Below are 10617 nucleotides of genomic sequence, written 5' to 3'. Positions count from 1 at the left end.
AATAGTGAACTTACCTGCTATTACATTACCAGTGTAAGTTCTTTGTCACTGCGCTGACATTTCTACGTGCTACATTTTTAGGTTAAATTATACTCAACTACCTAATACTGAGTGTAACAGTGTTTTCATGTGTGTGAATGTGGGTGCAGGAGTGTGCACAACACACTGGTTTTCCCCCTTGTGAGGAAATGTAAAACTTCTTGGTGTGTTATTTTTCTCCCCACCGTTTGTTCTTTTGATCTGTGTGTACATTATCTCCAGCTCTTTGAATTTCAATTTCACTGTCATGTAAGCTCTTTTCATCACAGCCGACGGTTGCAGCTCTAATAATATTCAACTTTTAGGTCACAGTGGAATGCTAATTAGATTGCTATTTTAATTAATATGTCCCTGCAGGTTTCCATATCAAATCAGTTTTAACACTGTATTGTGCACTTTGAGCCAATAAATTACAATGAATCCCCAAAATAACACCACTTCAAAAAAAGAGGAGGATTTTAAGGTGTACAGGAGCGGCGCTCGTTTGAACTGTGTTTACATAAATTGCTTATTGTTGCTTAATAAACTGCATAATATTAACCACATTGGGATGCGTTTGAAACTGTTTCAATAAGCCATGGTAGATGTGTCTATTTTCCACTAATAAATCCATACATGAACCTGCTCACGAGATAAAAGCCACAACTTAGCTGGTTATTTTCAAGGGCAGTATAGTGTTAAATGTGCTAAAGGGAGGGAGATAAGTGCAGCGGCTAGAATAGTACAGACTGTGTGTGTGTGTGTGTGTGTGTGTGTGTGTGTGTGTGTGTGTGTGTGTGTGTGTGTGTGTGTGTGTGTGTGTGTGTGTGTGCTGCTGGTGGTGGTGGCATTTAAGGGCTTAAAAGTGCTTCACTTTCCATCAGAGTGTCATTTGTCTGTCAGCACTTCTGTGTGTGTGTGTGTGTGTGTGTGTGTGTGTGTGTGTGTGTGTGTGTGTGTGTGTGTGTACGTGTGTGTGTGTGTGTGTGTGTGTGTGTGTGTGTGTGTGTGTGTGTGTGTCACCCTGGATTCTCAAATGGTTGTTCTGTCCTGCAGCTCAGGGTGTCCCATTCATCATGTTGAGAGGAAACGGAGAGGCCTGGGATATGAGCACTGCTTTATTCCTCTCATAATCAAAGGTCATATTGGAGTCCAGTGTTCAAATTGCTTTACCTCACTGAAAAGACAGACACACACACACACAGAAACACATACAAATTAGTCGTTATGCCAATGATACCATGCCAAATATGCTCTGCATTTTCCAAAACAATCTGGTGTAACACCTGCACAGTGACCTCTAAGTATAATTTCATCTTTAAATCTCCATATGCATCGTTCTAACTTTATTGTTATAACTCTGAACTGTTATGATTAAAGGTTTTCATCCAACAATGTGTACTTCAATTATGTTTTTACTAAATTCAAATTCTTTCTGAGACACATGCTTGCTGCACAACCTCTTTAAGAACACGAGACCCAGTGCTGCTTTTGCACACTAACCAAAATTTATATTCATGGATGAGGAGGGTGGAGGGGCTATTTGGATGTTTATTATACTTTAAAATGAAGTAATCCGCATTTCGCTGCCTGCGAGGTAATTAATGTGGGGAAATCTTGAATTAAAGATGTAAATCCTGACACTTTGGCAGGGGGGCCGGTAAGGGACAGTGGTCTCCAAGGTCTAGATTATTCTTAGCGTATACCAATTAACACCATGTATCTTCTTTTATGTTCACTTCAATTAAGAGCCTTTACAATTTTTAAGTTCTTTTCTTCTCAGTAGTTAGAATGTCAGAGAGACTGATCAAAGGCATTAGCTGCCGTCCGCGCACCATAGGTAATGCTGTTTTGCATAAAGAAATCTGCATATTGCTAAGAAGGTTTTCATTTCATTTTGCATGAATTACAGAACCAGGGATGCTGTAGTAGATGGAGATGGAGAGATATGATTGTACACATTTACCAAAAAAAAAAAAAAACAGAGAAACCTTTCAACACAGAATTGCCAAACTTTGTGAAATCTTGGAGGATTTTGACTTCAGCATCAAGGTGCCACTGTCGAGATGAAACAGACCAACACCAGTTGAATGCATTACTTCTTTTTTGGTTTGCTGTTGTTGTTCCACCTCATTCGGGTTTTGCAGGACTTCTGTTAAAATCTGTTCCTCACTATTAAGAGTGTTAATAAGTTAAAGCGCGTGCACAGCAACGTTAACACCCAATAACTCCAGCTCCTGAGGTAATCACGCTCTGATTTATGTGGGTGATTTTGGTTCAATTGTCTTACAAGGTTCCGCCTGCTTTCTAGATGACCATCTTTTAATAGGCCTGAAAATCAGGCTGTGTCCAATAGCTTTCCCCTCCATCGGGGATGCTTTTGTTTTTCCTGCTCTTTCATTTCTCTTTCCTTTGCATTACCTAGTTTTTACCCTGTCTAATAATAAATCACATAACATACATTGCACTTTGAGACCTTTCTCATTTTGTTCAAATAATTCAGTAGGACTTTGAGTTTTCGTAGATCTATTTACGTGTCCGTAAGCACGTGTGTAATCTTTCACCTGTGCACAGCTAGTGCTGAAACTCTGCAAACAGATGCAGGAAGAACAAACAAACAAATAACCTGTTTGCTTGTGATAATCACTGCTACTTAATTCCATTACACTGTCAGCTACCAATAAATCAATGAGCAAATGAACTGACCGGCTATGAGGAATAGCCATCTATTGCTCGTCTGTGTTATTCTATTGATGTTCCACCAACGGCCGTCCTGGAGATATTGAATGCTCTTTAAGCGAAGTGCTGACATCATAATAAAAGGCCACCATGAACTGGCCGGCTGTGTGGTTTGGGAGCTTCAGGCTAAAGAGACGGACAGCCTCTGAAGAAGGAAGAAATGCAATCTTCAAAGTCAATACAAGCAAGTGCTCTATGTGGTCCCATTTACTGCACATAATGAAACTACAAATAGCCTCTTAAACAACGCAAACAAAGCACATACACAAATGGCACTGCAGTCAGAATAATTATACGATAACTGGAATGATAAATTATGTGTTTGGTGGGTTTTTTGACATTAGCATTACCTCTGACTTGTTTTGAAATCTGTCAGCTTAGTTGAAGTCTTTCCTAAACCACATTAAAAAGATCGAAATATGTGGAATATATATTAGAATTGACATCACATAGAGTTTATTTTTAAATGCACTCAAATGCACTTTCACCTCCGTGTGTGCGAATCTGCAACTGACTTTTCTGATGACAGTGTATTTAATCCATTGCTCGTGACATCATAAAAAAAAACGAAGGGCTGGCAAATTCAAACATCAAAACATTAAGTTGGGTGCTGTGTCTGTGCAGCCCTGTGTTTTCATAACCCGAGTGTCTCAAAGCATTATTAACAAAAATCTTTTGCTCAGCCTTGCATTTCTAAGGCCAATAAAAAGCAGCATGAAGAGGCTGCACTGGTGCTGACACAAGGCATACACAGCACAGACAGCCATCTAGTGTTGGAAATGAGCACATGCAGGAATCAAGTAAGGAGGAAAGGCACTTTACTGCATCCTATACGCTATGTTTACACCTCCGTTTAGTTTTAAGGGCCACAAATGATGGATATTTTAGTTAGAGCAGACAAAGGGAAAAATATTTCAATGAACTAACAAAGACTGGATTAAGCGCCGAGTTATTTGTTGTGTGTGTCGTCATTACACCCACAAATTGGAAGAAAAACTCTTATGCGCTTTTGTACTCTGCAACCAGGAACGGGAGCTACGCTAATGGTCAGAACTCGTCTTTTCAACCCACACAGAACACAGCGCACCCTGGTTTAGCCTAATAGCAAGCCTACTGCAAGAGCTTAAACTCTCCCATGGATAGAACTGAAATAACAATGCATCAGCTCTTGGAGACTGTGTCCACCTCTTTTGCGAGAAACCTTTCCTTACCGTTACCTTTTACCTCCTCTTTGAATTACAGCAGTACGAAATGGGAATTTGTTAATGTATGCAACCCAAATAAACAAAGATTATAAACAAATGTGTTGCATATTGCTATTGTGTGCATACTGGGAGCATGAATATGGATTTGCTGAGCTTTCAAACAAAGACACAAAGGGAGGCCCAACCTGTTGTTGGCTCAGCCCCTTTTTTTTCCCCTGCTGTGAAATCCCTGCTCCCTTAATAATCACACATCATTATGACAATAGATGTTAGGCAAAACACATAAGCCACACAAGGAGACAGAAGCAGACAAACGCACATAAATACTGTACTACGCTAAACAGATCGTCACAGACTCCTTCAGCCTTATTCACTTCTTGCATAAAGGCTGAAGGAGATATGTTTATTCGCTCACTCTTCTGGCTGTTGTAAAGGTCTTGGCCCCTGCAGTCGTGCGCACGCAGGCCTGCTCCTGCAGACTTATCATCTAATTGCTTTTCATTGATCCTGTCTGATCAGGTGCCTAATGTTCATCCTTTTCCTGGCGCACTCTCCCGAGCACTTCTGCCAGTCCTAATCTGAGAAGTGTGCATCCTTTCCAATGCTTATAAAACACCCAGGCACAAAAAAACAGTGAGACAACAGAGGATTGTTTTTCATACTGTTGTACCGCATACATCTACAAAGGACTTGTGTGTGTTTATGCGCTGGCAGTACGCGTGCTTTTCTGAAAAGGGATATCTCCTGGCTTTTTGTCAGTTCCCATGCACAGCAGATGAGGACATTTGTGTTCACTTTGCTCTTTTAATTATTTTCAATGTGGATGGGCAGCAAAGTAGAGAGACTGCTTCACCTAAAGACAGGCAAAGAAGTCCGTGTGCCTTGGACGAGAGAGAATACAATAACGCGTCTGTTTATTTTGGATTAGAGACAAAGAGGCTCGTCCTGTAAGGTGAACCAGATCAAGGATTTGGGATAGAAACTTCAAGCTCCTCCTAAAGATTAAATGATGTCAGCATCAGAAGCGAAGGCCAATGTGTGTTGGCAGGCGCTGAGCTGGACTTCTGAGGGATATTATGGTGTGTATGACTATTAATGGACAACAGCAAACGCTGAATAGGTTTTTTCAGCTTTTTTTTTTGTTGTAATAATCCAAACCTGGACCGCAGCCACGAGCCCACTAAAACACACATGCACCGAATTCATCCGTCTTAGAGGAGATGTATCGCAGCTTTGGTTTAATATGCAGGCCAGTTCTTGGTGGTATCAGATCAATCGAGAGTTTTAAGTTAGACACAGCCAGTGAGGCAGACAAAAGAGACCATCTTTGGCGCACATTAAGAGAACACTTTTCTTCCCCTTAACATCACAGTTATTGCTTTTTCTGAAGGAGGCATTGAGTAAGACTCAACTGTCTTGTGATGCCCATTAAAAATATTAACTTTAAAGGTGGAGAGTTTTTTCCCCTCCAGATTGTAGGTTTGGGTTATTTTGAAAGTAATAGCCTAATTAAAGTAACTTAATGTATTGTTATACTCGCATGTCTCTGAAAAGATCTGAAATAATAACCTTGACTGCTTAGAGAAACTAAATCTGCTGTTAATACTTGCCATTTTTCCAAGAATAATCTAATGTGATTTAATGATACAAAACAGCAGCACATTTCACCCACTTGGCTCAACTCTTGCTTATATTTTCCATCTTCTTGGTCTTTTTTGATGTAAGGGGACAGGACACAACATTTAAGTGTGATTTATCATTTAAAAAAGTCAACTAAGCACTCTTACTCTACTGCATGGCCCAAAAACAGCCCACCTACATTCCAGTTTACCGTGAAGCAAGATTCAAGACACTGATCTATTTACCTCGCTTTGTGTGCACCCTAACTGTGCCATATATATGTATAGTATAAGGAGGCAATCATCTCTTCTGTTACAGACCCCCTTTGAGCCTTTCCCTGCCTTCTCCCGTGCATTATTCAGTCTTTTCCTGAAGTAACAGCCGCCCTCTACACGCAGACAAGTCGACCACTAACACACCACACTAATGTGATGTAAAAATGAATGATGAAATTCAAGCAGGCCAAATGAAAGAGAAACCTACGTGTGTTTGCCTGTGTATATGTGTGTGCCCGTGCATGAGCAAATGCTGGCTCTGGTGTAAGCCTATGTGTGCATGTGTGTGTTCAAAGGTGAGGCCTTGGGTGATGGAGAATAGGATTCTCTTACCTCCTATAAGTACAGAGGAGGATAAAAGCCAGACGTAATGACCTTGGTATAATGAAGGCCTTGCTGATTTCCATGATTTTCTTGCTTTCATGCCACGAATTTGCTTGTTCCATAGGAGGGGCAAGAAGGGAAAAGACGGAGCTCTGTCTGGCCAAACATTAGCAACCAACAACATCAGCCCAGAATCGAACACGAACTCTCGTTCCCATGTTCAAGCCATTATTGAAACGATTACTATCTCGAAGCAAATTAATAGATGAAACACATTTTTCTTAATGGGCTGGTGTTTTACTTTTTTTTTGTTTTTTCTAGGTGACCAATTTACTTGCAATTTTCTTAATTTGTAAAGTTATTTAGAAAGTGATGTAATGCTTGCTTCTTTTTATCTTGAAAGCAAAGGCAGCATGTTGTCTAGGGCTGCTCAGTGCAGCTAATATGGCACAACGAAATGAAAGGCTTCAAAAGAGCTTTTCCACTTGGAGCTGATGTAGTGCTGTGGCCGACCTCCAAATATGATTAGACTGCAGTAAACACAACAATAGCAAACAATAAACAACTGGTAATTGGTGTGATCCTCTGTTCCAACAAAATCTTCCTTGATTTGCTATGAATTATGAGCATTAATGTGTCTGCTCACCATGCCCCTCTGAGGATATCAAAAAGCTCCCGCTCCGTCTTGATGGGCCTGTCTCATTAAAGGAGAAATGGAGGCCAATGTGAGAAACTGATGTACGGTGCATTCAGCAGAATAACTGGCATGAACTCACCTCTGATTCATGCTGTCTGTGTGCCTCATATAAGATCATTACACTTGAGTGAATTGTTTGTGTATGTATCTGTGTCTGCTTAGAAAGCAAGTGAGAGGAGTACAACCCTAACACATCCCAAGTGAAGTGCACCCTCTACAGGCAACTGTTACACATTTTACATCCTTGTATAGCATCTGCAGAACTAGACTGAAGAAAATTTGCAAAGCATTTCACCTGAGAAACAACATATAGTATACCAAGTTGATTAGACACACTATATACGACTCCATTAAATATATCTATATATCTGTCGACTCTCTTTGGTATGCTCAAAACCAGGTTTTCCTGCTTAAGCTTTGCAACTCCATACATGCACCTCTTTCATTAATATGTGATGAGAGAGAAAATCTCCAAAGGCCCCAATAGGCAGATGCATTGTTTCTCTTTTAAAGTCATCTCAGATGGAAGGAGTGAACTTCAGAGCCTCAGTGAAGTGTCTAATGAAAGAAGTCTCCTCCTCCGCGGCTCCATTTCGCACAGCATATTAGGAATCTAAATGTTGACTGAAGACAGTTTGATTCTGCGTCTGTGATTTTCTTAAGGAATAAAAACAGCGTTGCGTGTTTACAGTGTAGCCATGAAAGAGCTACGAGAAGGCTCATCACTACCCGATGCCATTTTGGGAGGCGGAACGTGAGGTTCATACCACAGTTCATTTGAAAGCCATATCAAACAGAGGATTGTTTAAGACCAAGATCAAAGCAATTTCTGCTCAAAAAATATCACTAGACTATAGAAACATCCTTGTAAAATTTCTGCTTTATGCTAACAATTATTTCAGCAGTGTCTGGAAATAAAACAAACACAGTGCACAATGGGCAGAGGCATATAAAAATGACATTTCAGGACTGTTGTGGTAACTCGTGTACCTTGTTTTGTATTACATGCCACAGGAATCTGAGAGTTTAAATCACCCTGTCAGCCAGAGTTTCATCACTTGCTGTGCAACAACAACAGCAAAAAAATAAATAAAGATTCTTAAAAATAATCTAATAAAGGCTAGTGAGGATGGGAGCAACTTTCTGATTATATTAATGCACTTCAGAATAGAAACTTTGTGCTTAAAATATTTCCAGCTAAGTGAGTTCCTGAGTAGTTCCTGCATTTAAACAGTTGCAACAACAGGCACTGTGATCATTAATCTGCTCGTAAAAATAGTTTTGATTTAAATCTAATGATTAATCACGTCAATACTACTCCTACACTGATTTACATTCATTATAGTCCACCATGTAATTTATATATACAATCATTTGGACTTTTAATAAGACCTCTAACATTAAAAAAATTTAAATCTACTCTTCTACAATGTTAAAAGTCCCATCGACAGGCAGAGAGGTTGAAATGTGTTTTTCCAGCGCTAACACTGGCTCTTGGTTCAGTAGGATTGTATGTTTTTAACTAAAGCAAGTACACTTGTGTTTTCTACGGAGCGCAGATAAAAGAAGGAGATGCCTGGGAAAGATAAAACCATATATGTTGCTCTAAATGTTGAGATATTGAAAAGAAGCAGCGTCTGTATCAGCATTAGTTTTTACGCATCTACTGCTTACTTTTACTCCTGTTACTCCAAGCTTAAAATCATTTCTTATGCAGTTTGCTGTTTTCTGCAGCACACATTTGACAATATATGTTGAAGCAAAGTCTGCTCGTGTGTCGCTGAGGAGAACAGTGCCACAATGAGTTATATTAAAAGTTAAAACAACATACGCATAAATTGCAGCTGAACAAATAGTTTAACTACATAATGAAATACAATTTTTAAGAAAGCACTTTCTACTAGTTTCTGTTGTGTTTGCAAAACGACTGGGGAATAATATCACCGTAACTTAACAGTAACTGCATATTATTTCCATTTCACAATCAAAATCTTTTCAACTCGCTGTTATCATGTACTTATTTAGTTGTTATATATTCAAAGTCATAAAACAGAAAAGAAAATATTACATTGCTATTCCACATATCTTCTGGGAAATATGTTAAAACTATTTGGGTCATTTTGTCAAATTTCAAGCAGATGGAGAAGTCATTTGTTTGTCTGATTGGGCCTTGTTCTTATCTCTGCCTTGTACAAAAATGTACCAAATGAGCTGGTTTAAAACAAATGTGCAACAGAGGTTAAGACCACTTAGAAGCAATTGAGACAAAGGTGGCAACGTTGCTCACAAATTTGTCACTGTCTTGACTTTGCGTTGTAAACGTCCCTACTGAATGAAAGCCAAAGTCAAAGGTGAAGATGTTTGGATTGGTATCAGATCCTGTAAGATGTTCAAGAAAAAACAGCTTGAGAGAACTATCAGATTTTCTTTGAGTGTAAGTAAAAGCACTGTAGACACTGTTGTCTGTCTACAGTATGTTTTAAAGCCATTTTTACACTTTTACACAACAAAAGTTACCCGTACATTACTTATTAAAGACTGCTCTCCTTCTATGTAAGTAATTTATGTGAAACTTCAGCCACAAAAAAATCTCACATTGCAATCTGGATCTTTTAAATGAAGAGAAAAGAGTAGTAGCTAAACGTACCAATGTCAAACAAACTTAAACCTTAAAATAACCATGGCCCATTGCCTTTTCTAGTATGTGAGTACGGTATGGTCCAAATATTTCTCTACAGCACATAACTACAACACAACACTTTTAACTTTATTCACTCCCCTTATTAGAGCAGATTGCTTATCGTCTACTTCACAGAGCGCCCATATAGCATAGCTGACAGCAGTAAGGGCGAGCTGCACACATAAACCCCTCACTAACACTTTCCTACGCTAACCAGCTGTCCCCCTGTGGTTTCAGACTCGGCCAAACCTTTGAAATGTCCTTCAAGGCGTGAAAAAACAACATGCACACTGCTTTGGGTAAAATCCTATTTGTACACTATAATTACACTTTGAAAAGTTGCAAAGTCTAAAGTTTCAAGACCTTGACTTTTTCTCTTCTCATTTCGGATATTGATTGGGCTCTAAAACACATGTAAGGTTCGCTGCTCTACAGAACAAAGAGGTTTCTCATTACGTGCCGCGCCTCAGACAACTTTGGATGTTTCAGATTTGATTTACTCGTGTTATCAAGGGAAGCAATCAGAGGAATTCAGTCGATATTTTTCACAACTGTGGAACCGCCGTTAATGCGCTCTTAAAAACAAAGCTACAGGCACTTTGAATGTTCTTATTAACGAGATAGAGGTTTGGAGTGATAGGTGTCCCCAATGTCTTTCATGCCGAAAAGAAAGAGAAACATCAGTAAAGCCTGTCAGCATACCACTGCGGTATGGGTTCCATCAAAAAGTAACTTTTTAAAAATTCTAAATCACCTTCGAAAATACATCCGTCATGTCAGAAGTCATAAAGCTCCAGTGAAGTAAATTAAAGTCATTAGAAACAAATAATTACACACAGCGCATATGCCAAAAAAACTGGTGTTTAGAAAAAATGTTTACAGGCATAATCAGTCAATGCCAAAAGAGAAAGATTAGTCCAGACAAAATTTGTTCTGTTGGCTGCATAATAAACATAATTACCCAGCAACATTGTTTTCACAGAAACAAACAATAACCAACATGTTAGTTTTGGCTGCAGTGCTTGTGTAAATGAGAAGAATTCCACGTGAAATTGGTGT

Source organism: Rhamphochromis longiceps, linkage group LG16, assembly GCF_057381845.1.
Source record: "Rhamphochromis longiceps isolate RC_006_pf linkage group LG16, R_longiceps_female_GT1.1, whole genome shotgun sequence".
Taxonomy (NCBI): Eukaryota; Metazoa; Chordata; class Actinopteri; order Cichliformes; family Cichlidae; genus Rhamphochromis; species Rhamphochromis longiceps.
Note: the sequence above shows the minus strand (reverse complement) of the source record.